The sequence below is a fragment of the Lynx canadensis genome, chromosome A2, assembly GCF_007474595.2.
Source record: "Lynx canadensis isolate LIC74 chromosome A2, mLynCan4.pri.v2, whole genome shotgun sequence".
NCBI lineage: Eukaryota > Metazoa > Chordata > Mammalia > Carnivora > Felidae > Lynx > Lynx canadensis.
This window is the reverse complement of record NC_044304.2, coordinates 17,106,831-17,123,406: the sequence shown is the minus strand read 5'-3', so window position 1 is coordinate 17,123,406 and position 16,576 is coordinate 17,106,831. Positions and strand designations below refer to the sequence as shown.

General features: G+C 42.9%; 1 protein-coding gene across 18 annotated transcripts in view; it reads left to right on the top strand.

The window, feature by feature from the left end:
* MAP4 (microtubule associated protein 4) overlaps positions 1 to 16,576 on the top strand; it is a 195,412-nt gene that overhangs the window by 155,688 nt on the left and 23,148 nt on the right. The gene's annotated exons all lie outside the window — the stretch shown is intronic.

Genomic DNA, 16,576 nt, shown 5'->3' with positions numbered 1-16,576 from the left:
CACGTATACCACACGTGTACACATTGTATACTAGTTTTGGAAGCTTTGAATTAATCACAAAAATTGTAAATTAAAGTCTGTAGTACTTTACTGAGCAAAAAAGAAACAATGAAAAGGAGAGGCAACCAGTGACTAAGATGTAGTTTTGCTCAGTTGTGTGGGAAGCCTGTCAGTCAAAGACCAAGCATCTTCCACATGGCTCTTCCATTAGCTCACCATTTGATCTTAGGCAAACCATTTCATTTTCCCCCCTCTGGACCCTGTTTCCTCTTCTGTAAATTGAGAAGATTAAGTTAGAGGAGTTCCAGCGTTCGGATCCTGTACCGTAGCACATACGTCATTGTCCTTGCAGCACTGTTGTTATAAAATGACCCTTGTCCACTTAAGAAACAAAACAAATGAGCAAAGGAGAAAAAAAGAGAGAGACGAGCCAAGAAACAGACTGTTAACTACAGAGAACACACTGACGGTTACCAGAGAGGAGGGGTTGGGGGGGATGGGGAAAATAGGTGATGGGGATTAAGAGGGCACTTGTGATGAGCACCGGTAATGCAAATTAAAACTTAAAAAGACGATAATAAAAACTTCAAAACAGAATAAAATGCTTTTGTCCTAAAAGAGACTTGGAGAATAGGATATTATTTTCTTTAGGCAGTTTCTCCGATTTTGAGAGCCAGCTTTTCTTTTTCTCTTGTGTGTTATTGAAATTAGCGTTTGTATGGTGTTTCTTGGTGGTGGTGGTTTGTTTATTTTTGCCTACCTTTATCAGAAGGATTGTCATGCAGTAATTCTCCAGTCCAGGGACTTAATACTTTATCGTTTCACATCAAATTCCCTGCTGGAAGCGGTAAAACCTACTTCATACGTGAATACGTTTTCTTAGTTTTTTTTTTTTTTTTTTTTAAGCTAGCATCAGCGGGTACATTATGTTAGCTACCTTGTTAGATGGTTTTTATCTTCTGTTGCTTCACACCTACACAAGAGATGGATTCTGTGGGTGTCCCCATATTATGCCTTATGTTCTCCTGTTGTACTCAAACCCAGACCCCTAGGTGACACCAGGCTTATGTGCAAGCTTGAGCATCTAGCTGACGTGATGTCTTGGGCACTCGCCTGTACTCTGGGCTTCCTCTCTGGGCTTATACTTCTTGGCCACTGACCTCTCCGATTTCTTCTTCAACTCTCTGACTCTTGAGCCCTCGAACACTGAGGCCTCTGCTTGGCACAGTAACTGAACATTGTCTTCTTGCAGGCTGACCACATTTCTGATGTGTAGTAGGAACCACAGTCTAGAATATGTGCTTCTTTGTGACCAGCCAGCTTCATTCTCCTGGTTCCTGCTCCTGGTCTTTGGCTGACTCACAGTTTGCAGTTTGCTATTTATAGATAGAGTTGTTGAGACAAGATACACGGGATTTGAAGATACCAGGGACTTAACAACTATAGTTACTGCCTTAGCTTCATTTGTTTGTTTCATTTGTTGTTGGTACCAGTGGGAGGCTCTGGATAGGCTGGCTAGAACTAAAAATCATTGGACTCTAGGGGCGCAAATTTAAAAATCATTTGACTCAGAGGAACAAGTGTCCATGCTTGTTCTTCACCTAGGCTGTCTCTGCCCTTTCAGAATATGGCAGCCAACTCAGCCCCTCTTGTCAGACTTGGAGCTACATACATCCCCTAGGTAGTCCTCTACCATCAGGAGCCCCAAGTTAAAATCAAACCACTCTGAGTTGGACGTAGCAACAGACCTGTGAGTCCTTGATGCATGTTTCAGCCTTTTCATTGAGTCGTAAAAGTGTTAAAACTGTGACACTGGAAGGCACCTTAAAGGCCCCCCTCATTTTACGGAGGAACAAACCAAAGCCAGGAACAGTTAAGTGTGTTGCTCAGAGTCATAACTAGTAAGTGACACAGAGAAATTTTAAAACCTGGTCTTTTGACTCCAAACCAAATTATTTTTTTCCCCACAAACCAAAGATAGAAGGTGTCAGTAAATTGGGGCGCCTGGGTGGCTCAGTCGGTTAAGCGCCAACTTCAGCTCAGGTCATGATCTCGTGGTTCGTGAGTTTGAGCCCTGCGTCGGGCTCTGTGCTGACAGCTCGGGGCCTGGAGCCTGCTTCGGATTCTGTGTCTCCCTCTCTCTCCACTCCTTCCCCACTTGTGCTCTTTCTCTGTGTCTCAAAAATAAATAAACATTAAAATTTTTTTAAAAAGTGTCAATAAATTGAGGCTGTGTGTGTGTGTGTATTAGGGGTGGGGAGTGACTAGTTTCTCAGTGGATGGGGTTGTTGAGGCATACCTAATTTCTAAGGCATTTTCTAAGATTTGCATCTGGCATGTTTGGACTGCATTACAACAGCCTCCTGCAGGCGTTCATAATTTTCATCCTATATTATGCATACATAATTGTATTATTCACTTATAATGTATGTATAAAAAGATAAGAAAGCCAGAATTCAGCTATATTTTATCACTAAGCCTTTCCGTACCCAAGACTCTCCATCTTTCTTTTTCCCTAATTACTTAGTAGAATCATGACCTTTGTGGTAGAGTAAGGTGACACTGGTTCCTTGCCAAGGAACCTTTGTTGGCTTTGACATGTATTGCTATTAAACTACTTAAGGTCAAGAGGAAGGAGAGGCTCAGTTTATGTTCAGGACAAAGGTTAAATGGAAAAGCACATTTTTTGAGGCTTTCAACCCTGCCACTCTTGACCATCAACATAGCCCAGTGTTACGTACTGAAGTTAATGCAGAAAGCGTATACAGTTGGCTTCTGCACTATGGTTGGGGACTTGAGAGAAGTGACGTGAGTAATGTGAATAGTAGAGAAAGGGTACTTGGCGACAGAGGCTCCAGTTAAGGAAACTTTCCTGGGGTGGGCTTTGGTAATCTCATCACATTTTATAGATCAAAGAGAGCAATCTTAACTTGAACTTTTTTCTTTTTTTTTTTTTTTAATTCAGGTTAGTTAGGGGCACCTGGGTGGCTCAGTTGGTTAAGTGTCCGACTCCGGCTCAGGTCACGATCTCCCAGTTTATCGGTTCGAGCCCCCTCTTGAGCTCTGTGCCGACAGCAAGGGAGCCTGGAGCCTGCTTCAAGTTCTGTGTCTCCCTGTCTCTCTGCCCCTTCCCCGCTTACTCTCTCTCTCAAAAATAAAATAAAATAAATAAAATAAAATATAAAATAAAATAATAAAATAGGGGCGCCTGGGTGGCTCAGTCGGTTAAGCGGCCAACTTCGGCTCAGGTCATGATCTCACGGTCTGTGAGTTCGAGCCCTACATCGGGCTCTGTGCTGACAGCTCAGAGCCTGGAGCCCGTTTCAGATTCTGTGTCTCCCTCTCTCTCTGCCCCTCCCCTGTTCGTGCTCTGTCTCTCTCTGTCTCAAAAATAAATAAACGTTAAAAAAAATTTTTTTAATAAAATAAAACATTAAATTTTTTTTTTAATTCAAGTTAGTTAACATACAGTGTGTCTTGGTTTTAGGAGTCGAACCCAGTGATTCATCTCTTACATGTGACACCCAGTGCCCATGCCAACATATGCCCTCCCTAATGCCCATCACCCATTTAACCCATCCCCCCCACCCACAGCCCCTCCAGCAGCTCTCAGTTTGTTCTTCATATTTAAGAATCCCTTATGATTTGCCTCCCTCTGCCCTTTTTTCTAAAAGAATTATTAAAAAATTGTAGCCAGATCAGTGTAGTTGATAGCAGATGGCTTTAAAACAATCCAGCCTGAATTTTCTTCATCTTGGAAAAAGGCATCTGGTGTATTCCTCCCTGATAGAATATTTTGGAGTATCCTATGTTAGCCCATAATAGTGACTTACAGGTGAAGCAACAAAACTCACCTTAATTTAAGGTAGAATACGGCCTGTCTTCTCAGTGTAACTTTTTTTTCCCAAGAATTTTCTTTTCTGGATATTTCAGTCCTGAATGTACAGTTAACAAGCTCAGAGGCCAGCACAGCAAAGGACTGTGCTGGATTAAACAGGGGCAGGGGGCTGTGTCACAGATTGCCAGAGTCCCTGTGTTCCAGAGGTCAGTGTGTTCACATGGCAACTAAGTGATCGGCTGGCTAGAAAGAGCAGGGCTGGTGCAGTGGAGAGGTGGGGGAGCACCCGGCTTGTCCAGGGAACTGGTGGGGAGCAGGGTCAGGAGTAAAAGTGCAAGGGGTATATTGTCACTCAAATGTCTTGTAACTAGAATACATGTCTCCAAAGCCCTGATTGCTGAGATCCTGGGAGGAACCCTTTATTAAACTCTTCCATAGTACAGAACTACAGGTGAAGCTCTCACTGAGATTTGGGGACTCCACTCAAATCAGTTTTCAAGTCAATTTGGTGAGTTGCTGTGACAGCAAACCCACTCATGCTCTGAGAAATGAATGCCTCCAATTTTGACACTATAGTAAGGTCTTTTTTTTAAGTGAAATTTTGAGCCATTTTCTGAAATCATTGTTCTTTAAGGGTTATGACTGGGGATTGGCAAATGAGTCTTGACTATTTTTAAAACAGTATTTTGAGTGGGTGAATGAGGAAGTGTGGGCATAGTGTCAGATAAGTGAACGTGTGGGTATACATGTATCTATATCAGTAAAAGCGGGAGTAATTACTATCCTCAGTACCCAGATTGGCACCATACCGTGTTATAAACTGCAGATCTAAACAGAGTGCTAGCTAACAGGAAATTACACTTCCAGTTTAACAGTGGCATTTGTGCAGAAAGTAGCAGGTTCTTTCCTTTCTCTTTCTTTTTCGTTCTTTTCTTTCACACTAGTAAATACATTTAGCACCCAGCTGCTAGAGGAGAGAGGATCTTTGGGGGGAAGACAGGTTTGTCATGAATACTGGGGACTTGGTGTGATGTCACTGCCAGCTCTGTGTGATCGTAGGTGGTGTTAGAGCTCCAGGAGCGAGGGGGGAGAGCAGTCGAAGAGACGATGTCGCTCTCAGACAAGCAGCCTGCCTCTCGCACTGCCGCTTACAGCCAGCTCTGTAAGGGCAAGCCTGCAGAGTGCCGAATGGACCCCCCAAAAGAAATCAACCAAGCTGGATTTGAGTGGCAGAGGACAGAGGGCAAACTGAATGAAATCGGACTGAACGTCAGCATGGACGGGCAGCTGAAAGACGGGCTTGTGAAGAATGCCAGCTTCCTGGAGCAGAAAAAGCTCTGCTTCTTTGAGGGGAAGCTAGACAAAGAGCTCAGCATTGAGGTGCAGGACGAGGAGTGTCAGGCAACCTCGGGTCACCTTGAGAGCAGGTATGTGATTTCAGAAACCTGCCATTCCTTGGAGGGAAACTCGGTACACCAGAAGACAGCTGAGTTCCGTGTGGGACCCGGAGAGGGGCCAGATGAGAACAAAGCCTCTACAGTTCAGGGGAAGGTGGCAGGGAAGAATGGGCCAGAGACCAAGAGCCAGCCAGATCTGGATTTCCCTGGGGCTGCTGACATCCCCACCCGGGATGTTGAGCAAGAAACCAGTGTTTGGAACCCCAACTTTCATCCAGTGGCTCAGGGCTTGAGGGAAGCAACTCCGGGAAAGGAGAATGGCATCACTGCTGCCTGCCGGGTGCCTGGGGTGGTGAATGATCACTCTGGGCTGCTCGAATGTAAGCCCTCACTATCTGAGGCTATAGCGCGCCCAGCCCCCACTATTGAGCATTCACCCACTGCCATTCCACCGATCACTATGGTGGAGTTCACCCAGGAATACGTAAATGACAGCTCTCATGACAGAGACCACGAGAAGGAGCTGGAGAAATTGAATTCTCCCGAAGAGGGGGCTTTGCTCAACCAAGTACCCCAGCAGAAAAAAGCAATGCGCCGGGCCCTGTCTGAATGTTCTCACCTCTCGGTTCCCCCAGCTGTCAACCTTGCAGAGAAATATCCTGAACTCCCTGCCCGAGAAGAGCTTTCTTCTGGCCTGCTGCCTCTTACCAGCAGCCCAATGCCAAGTCCTACGCCCAGGAAACTGGGGGCTCCTGCCATAAAGCGCTCCATGACGGTGGCTGAGGAACAGACAGCTAGCTACAAATTGATCCCTGGGGAGTTGCCCATCCCATCTACTGAAGAGGTACCTCCTTTCATCTGTGAGGAACCTGTGGCCAAGAAGAGAGAAGAACTGACCCCCGTCAGCAACAGCAGCGGCAGCAGCTCTGGGAAGAAGGAACTGGGCACCGCTGGATTGCATCTCCATGGTAAGCTGGAGCAGATTCCTGAAGTAAGCAGCAAGGAAAAAGGACATGAAGATGTTAGTGAAACCAGAACGGATTCATGCTCCCCAGTCTGCCAAGGAGGTGAGAAACAGCCAGGACAGACGGCTCTGGCAGGGAAGAAAGAAATTGAGGTCACTGCAACCCAGAGCACTCCAGCGTTCCTGTGTGAAGAGACCCCACGTGATGGTATGTTTCTAAATTTTGCCTCCATGGGGAACAAGCAGACAGCAAGGAGGGAACCAAAGTGACAGATTACCGGCAGGAGCGTTAGGCGGCTTTATTACCGCTGGAGTCTGTGTGCCGGGGAAAGCAGAATTCTTTGCATTGGAAGGTTGCCGGGAGTGAGGCGAGAAAGTAGACAAAGTGAATCCAGCTAGGTCAGCCTGAATGTCTGCTGGCATGATGGATAGTGGGGACTGAGGACGTGGGCTGATGGGGTCAGAGGGTGGTGGACATAAGAAATAGACCCCTTGCTTGACCTCATGTCACCCTACCCACCCCATCCCCCATCCTGCCACCCCCTCAGCTCCCTGTTGGCTTGAACCAGATGATTCCTGAGCCCCAAATCATCCAATCACAACTGATTGATTTCCTTGCTTGAAAATCCGCCACTGTGTGGACTCACAATGGGCGTATCAGCACTAAACCTCCTCTCGTTAAGTAGCACAGCCTGGGTGCAAGCTCTGTTTTCCATTTCGCTTGTGAGAACATTTTACTTTTGTTCAAGTGGAAAAAGAGCCTTTTAAAGCTGGCTATTTAATATTCTCTTCCTGTTCTTCATGTTTGACCCAGTCTTGCTTCTAGTCTTCTCTTTCTGCATGCAGGTGGGGAGAATTTGTGGGGAGAAGGGAAAGGAGAGAGAAGGAGAGACTTGCACTTAATAAACCACTAAATGTCACAGGCTTTGTGGCTGCCTCCTGTGTCTTTCTTCCTGGCCCTCCTCTTCCCCACCCCCCAGCCCCCCATGGAGCTTATTGTTGGTGGTCTACAAAAGCTGGTTTTCCTCCCAGTCCAGTTTGAGCACAAAGGACTCTGATTCACAAGCTGGTTCATGGGGATTTAAACCATGTGTTTTGTTTGTAAAAAATCGCCTCTTCTCCTAATATTTATTCCTCTCTGTACGTTTTCATGAAGTTTTTTTACTCATTTTCAAGTATTTTCTAGGGGAAGGGTAAGTGGAAAAGCCCTAGAAGACCAACGGGGTTTTTTTGGGTTTTTTGGGGGGGGGGGTTTGCTTTTTTTTTTTAATGGAGGTGGACAAAGAAGCTTCCTATAAGCTTCCTATTTCCTCTGTGATGTATGTCTCCAGGATGACAGGCACGCAGATACTCTGTGTCGTTGCTCACTTCTAGCTGTGGCAGAACTGTAAGCCCCTTGTGAATAGGGTTCTGTCGTCTTCCTGTTGATGGGCTGGTTCCCGGTTTGGTGCCCTATACCTTCTAGGTGGTAATGAGTGCAGATTTTTGTTTATTTCAAAGCAAGTTTATCCTAGTTCACACTAACAGAAGTTCATGGTGGCAGGAAAAAATTTCAAGTAACCTGCAAACCTCACTAATGTGTGCACCTAATAAAATGTTTAAGTGTCAACTCTGCTAAGCGCTGTGTAGTTAAAAACAGATAAAGATTCATGCTTACGATATGTCAGTCACTGTCTAGGCACTGGATATTGCCCACATTCTCAAGCAAGTTATGATCAAATTGGGGTGGGGGAATGGAGCAGTGAGAGAGTCGTGAATCATGGAAACTACCTGGAGGAGGTGGTTCGGAAGCCCTGGTGCCTAACTTTGCAAGGGAAAGCCTTCCAGGCAAAGGGACTCACGTAAGGGAGCCTAGATAGCTCATTGTTAGGTAAAAGAACAATGACCAGTATTCATAGGGTACTCTTGTAAGGATTATTTAATTTCAAAGAACGGAAACACACTCAGAGGAACTCAAATTTATAAAAAGGTGTTTATTGACAGGGAGTCTCAGGGAATCCAATTGCAGGAAGTGTAGTCGGGCTGCAGCCATTATGTGCCTCTTAGGACATTTGCTTCACCCTAAACATTGTGTTCCATTCCCTTCCCTGCTGGAAACTGCTTTCTCTGCCATCTCATACATTTTCTTTCCTTGGTGACTCTGGTCCACACAGACACTGGGTTGCCATGGTTTGGGCTCTGTGCCCCACTTTATGCTACCTTACATCCCTTATATCTGATCACCTCATTCACCTGGAGACTTCTTGGGAAAAGAATGTGGGTTGAGCAAACATGTCAAAGCCATCCATACATATGTGGCCGGAAATAATGGGAGAACACCTCTAGAAAATTATTTGGAACCCAAACTTCAAATGCCCCTTAAGATGTTTTAAAAATCTGCTGGCTGCCTATAACAATGAAGTGGCCCAAAGTCAGCTTTGGGATGACTCAGTAGACAGGATGAACTGGAAAACAGAGGATTGAAAGCAGAAATCCTTGTGACAATAATAGCTTGTCTCATGTAGTCGTTGCAAGTGAAATACTGATGACATGAATGGGGAAATAGAACAGGTGAAATCAACTTGAAAACTGAATGTGGAAGGTGTGTGTGTGTGTGTGTGTGTGTGTGTGTGTGTGTGAGAGAGAGAGAGAGAGAGAGAGAGAGAGAGAAAGGAGTCGAAGCTAGTGCTATTATACTGAGCCTGGGTTTCCCAGCAGGTAGTAACGCAGATACTGGAAAGATCCAACAGAAGGAAGTAGTTTTGTGGAGCAGTTACAAGTTCTGTTTTGAGCATTATTTTTCAAAACTGTAGGGACATTTGGGTAGTGGTCTCTAGCAATTGGCTGGCATAGACCCCTGAGCCAAAGGTGGAGGGTCATGGTGAGAAGCACCGTCTGGGAGGGAGGTAGCAGTTTCTGCTTCTGTGTACGTCAGGTGTTTTCCACTGGGTGGCAGCGATGTAGGTTGAGGTGTTGCATGCTTATGTCATAGGCAGTGGGACTTTGTGTAGATGTTTACTGAACAATCCTGGGCCTGCTGAAAAATGTGCATAGTGATCTGGGGCTAATGGCAACATATCACACATTTGGTAAGATGTTCTTTCAGCTTGCTATAGAAAAAAAGACATTCACCAACCTTGTGTGTTTTTCTTTTCTTTCTTCATATTTTTAAAACTAAGCAAATTCAGTTTTGACTCATAATACATAGAGTTTCAAACATCAAAAAGTACAAACTGCTATAAATTAGAAAATCTCCTACCAAGACAAGACCACTTGATTCACTTTTTCTTGCTTCTTTCCTCTAAGTACAGCTAAATACTCTGAAAAGAATTCAGCAGACAGTTATAAAAGGAATCTGAAAGGTGGAAAGGGGAGGACGGACTGGGTAGGGAACTCAGGGCTTAAGGAAGGACAGTGTACATTGAGACCCCTGGGTTTTCTTTCTAATCTCCCCTGTACCCAGGGCTGGGCCCTGGAGAGTGCCTGCAACCCAGAAGTGCCAACAAGCATAGATGCCTCCCCGCTCCCAAGCCTCCCCCACCAAAAAAAAAAAAAAGAAGAAGAAGAAGAAGAAGAAGAAGAAGAAGAAGAAGGAAAAGAAAGAGAAAAGAAAGGCGAAGAGAAGGGAAAAAAGAAAGAATAAAAAGCCTACTTTCTCTTGCCAAAAGACTAGGAAAGGGAAGCCATATTCCCCTACTCATATCCAGCAGCAGTAGTGGGCTCAGTCCTGCTGAGCAGTGCTCATGAGGGCCCACCTGTCACCTGTTCCACACCTGACAGCAAAATACAATCCATCCACACTGGCAGGAGAATCTATCCCTAGTCCCCCACAGGTGACAGCACCAGTGACACCTATAGGCCTGATGTCTTCTAGCCTTCTATCCAGGAACAGAAGGGGACCTTGGGAGGTTTCCTCCTATACACCCTTCCCTCCAGCAGCAAAAGGCCAGGTGGGTGCCTCCTGCTCCCAGTGGCACCTGCAGAGATCGAACAAGAAGTATGCCAGCACCAGGCAGCCAGAGAACAGGCCAGGAGAAACTCTCTGCATTCTGTGGGTCTGGCATCACTCAACCCTCACCTAGTGAAACCATCTGGCCCAGGGAGGTGGCTTCATCCCTTGCTGGAACTACCAGCCGGGACTGAGTGACATTCTCATGAAGCCAGAAGAACACAGCAGTCCACAGTTGCATTACAAGGGCTCTGGAGACTAAATTGTTATTGAAACTACAGCCAGAACATGCACACTAAATTTAAACAATGATTACCTGATACCATACAAAATTAGGATTGTAAAGCAGCCATTATAAAATTGCTTCAACAAGCAATAATGGATTTTCTTGAAACAATGGAAAAACTAGAAAATCTCAGCAAAGAAATAGAAGTTATTAAAAAGTAGGAGATGGAAATTATGGATAGGAAAAATACAACAATCATATAAAAAAACATGTCTGATGGGCTCAATAGTACACTGGAAATGTCAGAGAATAGAATCAGTGAACTTGAACACAGATCAATAGAATATAGTCCATCTGAACAAAAGAGAGAAAATAGAAAAAATTACAGCTCCTCAGAGCCTTCTATAACAATAACAAAAGATCTAACATTTGTATCACTGGAATCCCAGGAGAGGAGAAAAAATGTGAGGCTGAACAATTATTTGAAGAAATAATGACTGAAAGCACCTCAAATTTGTCAAAAGATACAAACCTAAAGATTGGAGAAACTGAATGAACCTCCAAGAGAAAAAACCCAAAGAAATCTACACCAAGACATATTATAATTAAATTCTGCCAACTGAAGACAAAGAAAAAAGATCTTGAAAACAACTGTAGAGAACTAACATATCTGTATTGGGGAATAGCAGTTCAAATGGCGTTGTGATTCTTACCGGAAACCATGAGGGCAGAAGGAAGTAGCACAACGTTTTTCAAGTGTTAAAAGAATAGTCAACTGCAAATTGTATATCTGGCAAAACCATCCTTCAGGAAAAAAGGGCAAGTAATGGCATTCTAAGAGGAAAACTAAGAGGATTTTTGCTTGCTGACATCCCTTTAGAGAGTGGCTAAAGGAAGCTTTCCAAAAAAATAAGATATCATCACAGAAGGAGGCTTGGAATTTCAGAAATGAAAAAGCAATTAGAACAATGGAATGAGTAAAAATAGGAGTAAATATAAATAGACTGTCCTCATGAAGTTTAAAAATCTTATTTGATGATCGAAGCAAAAATTGTACCATCTGATGTGGTGCTCAATGTCTGAGAAGGAAATACCTAAGAAATTACATTTAAAAAGCAGGGAGAATAAAGGTCCTAAATAGAAATAAGTAAAATGGTACACTCAAAAACATTAAAAAATAAAAGTGGAATTTTAAAAAATGTTCCAGTAGCCCACAGGAAGGCAAAAGAAACAGAGGGAACAAATAATAAAAAACAGAGCCGCCCTCTGTGCCCTCCTCATTGACACCATGCTCCAGTTGCTGCTTGGAATTACGTGTGGCCCCCTAGTTGGAATGTATCTGGTCCAGAACCATGACATAGCAAACCTGGTTTAAAAACTTGAAGGAATTAAAAAGGACTTGGATACAAGAAGAAGCCCCCTGCTTTATGAGGCGGACTCCAGCACTGCCTTCTGGATTTGCTGATTCTGCTGTTCTGGAGGGCCTCCTTACCATCTGAGCTGAAAGCTTTCGTTTTAAATTCCGGCCTCAGAGATTTTCCTCTCTGCTCGAACCTGCGCTGCCTCTGAGCACAGATGGGGCCACAAGTTAACATCCTCCTTTTCCAACATCCTCACTTCTTCCCTTCCTCCTTTCCAGCCGCTTGAGATGGACTAAGACTGGAATTATGGTGCTAGATGAGTAAAGGTGACCTTTAACTAGTTCTTTGGGATTTCTGCCACCTTTTTTCTAAAGAAAAGATTGATGAGTTTTGTATAGCTGATCAGATTTGAATAATGCCGATTACACTGTTTAGCAATTATAATGGATGCTTAAACATTTGGTACTAAATTATGTTGTTTCCACGTAATTAAAATTAAAGTCTAGAGGGGGGAAAACACCCAAACACCAAAATGACAATGTAAACCCTAACTGATCAGTAATTACTTTAAATGCAAATAGTCTAAATACTACAATTGAAGACAGAGATTAGAAGAGTAGATTTTTAAAAAATGACCCAAGTACACGCAGTGTACAAGAAATGCATATCAGGGATGCCTGGGTGGCTCAGTCAGTCAAGCATCTGACTCTTGATTTTGGCTCAGGTTATGATCCCAGGGTCGTGGGATCGAGCTGGGCCTGGAGCCTGTATAAGATTCTCTCTCTCTCTCCCTATCTCCCTCTGCCCCTCTCCCCACTAGCGTGTGCACTCTTTCTAAAATTAAAAAAATAAAGAAAGAAATGTATGTCAGTCCTAAGGAAGGTAGATTGAAAGTTAAAGATGGAAAAAGATATATCATGTTAACATTAATTTTTTTAAGTGGCTATATTCTTTTCAAGCACCTATGGAACATTTGCCAAGATGGATCCTAGGCCATAAAATGAACTTCAGTACTTTATTAAGAGGTTAAAATCATACAGAATATTTTGTCTGGCTATAATGGAATCAAATTAGAAACCAATAATAGGCCACAGGAAAATCTTCAGTCATTTGGAAATTAGAGTACACATCTTTTTTTTTTTTTTCAACGTTTATTTATTTTTGGGACAGAGAGACAGAGCATGAACGGGGGAGGGGGAGGGGCAGAGAGAGAGGGAGACACAGAATCGGAAACAGGCTCCAGGCTCTGAGCCATCAGCCCAGAGCCCGACACGGGGCTCGAACTCACGGACCGCGAGATCGTGACCTGGCTGAAGCCGGACGCTTAACCGACTGCGCCACCCAGGCGCCCCTAGAGTACACATCTTAATAGTCCATGGTTGAAGAGGAAGTTATCACAGGAAAAATTAAAAATAAAATGAGGGGGTCTGGCTGGCTTGGTCGGTGGAGCATGCAACTCTTGATCTCAGGGTTGTAAGTTTCAGCCCCATGTTGGGTGTGGAGATTACTTAAAAATCTTGGGGCTCCTGGGTGGCTCAGTCAGTTAACGTCCCACTTCGGCTCAGGTCACGATCTCATGGTTTGAGCCCCACATTGGGCTCGCTGCCATCAGCACAGAACCCGCTTCAAATCCTCTGTCCCCCACCCACTCTTCCCCTCCCCTTCTCGCACTCTCTCAAAAAATAAACATTTAGGAAAAAATTTTTTAAAAACAAATAGAATGAACTTTGTGATGAGCACAGGGTGTTGTATGGAAATGTTTAATTGTACACCTGCAACTAATATTACTCGGTATGTTAACAAACTAGAACTAAAATAAAAACTTAAAGGGCACCTGGGTGGCTCAGCTGGTTAGACATCTGACTCTTGATTTCATCTCAGGTCATAATCTCATGGTTTGTGAGTTCTAGCCCCACGTCGGTTCCACACTGATAGTGCAGAGCCTGCTTGAGATTCTTCCCCACCGCCCGCCCTCCCTGCCCCCCCCCCCACCTCCTGGCCTCTCTCTCCCTGCCCCAAATAAATAAATGTTAAATAAATAAAAATTTAAATTAAAAATAAAATGAACTGAATAAAAATGAACATAGAACATCTCAAAATCTGTAGAATGCAGCTGTAGCAGTGCTGGGAGGGATATTTATAGCCCTATGTGCTTACCTTAGAAAAAAGATCTCAAATCAATAACCTAAGTTACTACATCAAGAAACTAGAAAAGGAAGAACAAATAAGTCCGAAGCAAGCAGAAATCAGTGAAATTGTAAACAAGAAAACAACAAAGGAAATTTATTAAGCCAAAAGCTGGTTCTTAAAAAATACCAATACAATTGGTAAATCTTCAACAAAATTGACAAAGATAAAAAGAGGACACAAACCACTAACCTCAGGAATAGGGGACATCACTATGGCAATTAAAAGGATAACAAGTGAGCACTGGAAGCACCTTTACACTCCCAATTCAACAGCTCAGAGGAAATTCCTTGAAAACCACAAATTACCAAAACTCAACCAAGATGAAATAGATAACCTGAATAACCATTAATAAAATTGGATTCTTAATTAAAAAGTTGCTGAGGGATTCACTGTAGGGGTTCATCCTACATTTAAAGAATAATTAACACCAATTTTACACATTCTCTTCCAGAAAATACGAGAGGAGGCAATATTTCTGATTCATTTTATGAGGTCTGTATTTATCTGATACCAAAACCAAAGACAGTATACAACAAACTACAGACCAATATCTCTCATGAATGTAGATGCAAAATATTAACATGTCCAGCAATATATAAAATTACCTATACACAACAGCCCAGTGGAATTTATTCCAGATCTACATGGCTAGTCCTGTAATCAAAAACCAATCAAGGTTATCCATATCAACAGTCTGAAGAAGAAAATTCATATAAGTGCAGAAATGCATTCAACAAAACTCATGACCCATTTATTAAAAAACACTCATCAAAGATAAGAGGGAGAACTTTCTCAACTTGATCAACTTCCTCACCTACAGAAAACCTACCGTAACATCATACTTAGTAGTGAAATACTGAGTGCTTTCCCTGTTAAGACTAGGAGCAGGGCAAGGATGCCTGCTCTCATCACTCCTACTTAACCCAATACCGGAAGTTCTGTTTAGCACAATAAAGTAAAAGGAAATAAAAGGGCATGTAGATTAGAAAGGAAGAAAGAAATCTGGCTCTCTTTGCAGATGACATGATTGTCTATATAGAAAATTCCGAGGAATCTACCAAGAAAAAAAAAAAAAAAAAAACCCTTCCTGGAAGTAATAAGTAATTTCAGCAAAGTCACAGGATGGAGTTAACTGCATGTCCATACACTAACAGTGACACTATTTTAATAAAAGTCCTGTACATAAATGTTTGTAACTGTAGCAGGTGAATGGTTAAACTGTGGTTAGAGCTGTACCATGGAATATCTGGCATATCATCAGCAGTCAAAAGGAACTAACTACGGATGCATACAACAACACCAGTTGTTGTAACATCTCAAAAGCATTATGCTGGGTGAAAGAAGCCAGACAGAAAAGGTAACATACTGTATGATCCATTTACGTAATAGTCTTGAAATAATATCATAGGGATGGAGAGCAGATTAGTGGTTGCCAGAGATTTAGGGATTAGGAAAGGAAGGAAAGGAGGGTGGGGTGGCTATAAAAGGGTAACAGGAGGGAGCCTGTGTTAATGGAACATTGATCTGTCCTGATTGCTAGTAGTGGTTACATAAAGTTCCACGTGCGAAAATTGCATGGCACCGCATATGTGCGCACGTGCACACACACACACTCTCACACAAATGAGTGCTGCATGTACAACTGGAAACGTCTGAGCAAGCTCTGTGGGTTGTACCAATATCAGTTTCCTGGTTTTGATAGAGTAATGTGCTAATGCAGGGTGTCAGCGCTGGGAGAAGCTGGAGGAAGTGTACACAGGACCTCCCTGTACATTTCTTTGCAACTTTTAATCAATATAATTTCTTCAAAATGATGTTTTAAAATGTTTAAAATAAAGCCTCCTGCCCTCTTAATTCTGTGCCCCATTCCCCCTTCCCCAAATTAAGGTGTTTTTAGAGTGCATGCACAAGTGTATTTCCATTAGAAATCTATTTTGCCCTGTTCCTTTCTCTAGACAGATGGTTTCATGTTGCCTTCCTATTCTGCACCTTCCTTTTTTCTTCATTTAATAGAGATGATTCCGTATCGGTCATGCTTTATGTTTTCAGATGCTGAGATTATCTGATACTTTGCCGTGATGCTTTGACCACTTTTCTATTAACAGACTTTGGCTGTTTCCATTTTGTGCTGTTAGGAACAATGCTCTGATGAAAGGCCTTATACATTTGCCATTTTGCTGCTGTGTGAATATATCTCTAAGATAAATTTCTGGAAATTGAATTTCTGGATTAGAATTTACAGTACAGTTTTCAGAGACACTGGTAGATTGCCCTGCATAGGAACTGTACCATTCCACACGTTCACCAGCCCCAAGTATCCTCATATTATCCCCATTGGCTGTCTTCACATTTTAGGACTTTTGACAATATGTTAGGTTGAAAATGACATCTCAGTGTGGTTTTAATTTTCATTTCTCTGAAAAATTGGGCATCTTTTATTTTCAATTTGTATTTCAGTTTGTATTTCTTTTTCTGTAAACTGTGTTCATATCCTTTGGGCCATTTTTCCAGTGGGTTATTGGCTTTTGTAGAAGTTAGCGATTTGTAGGAGTATTTTATATATAATAAGCTCATTGTCTTTGATGTGAGGTTCAAAATTTTTTTCCTGTTTATCATTTGCCTTTTGGCTTTTCTTCTTTTCTTTCTTTCTTTTTTGTGGTCGTTGAAGTTTT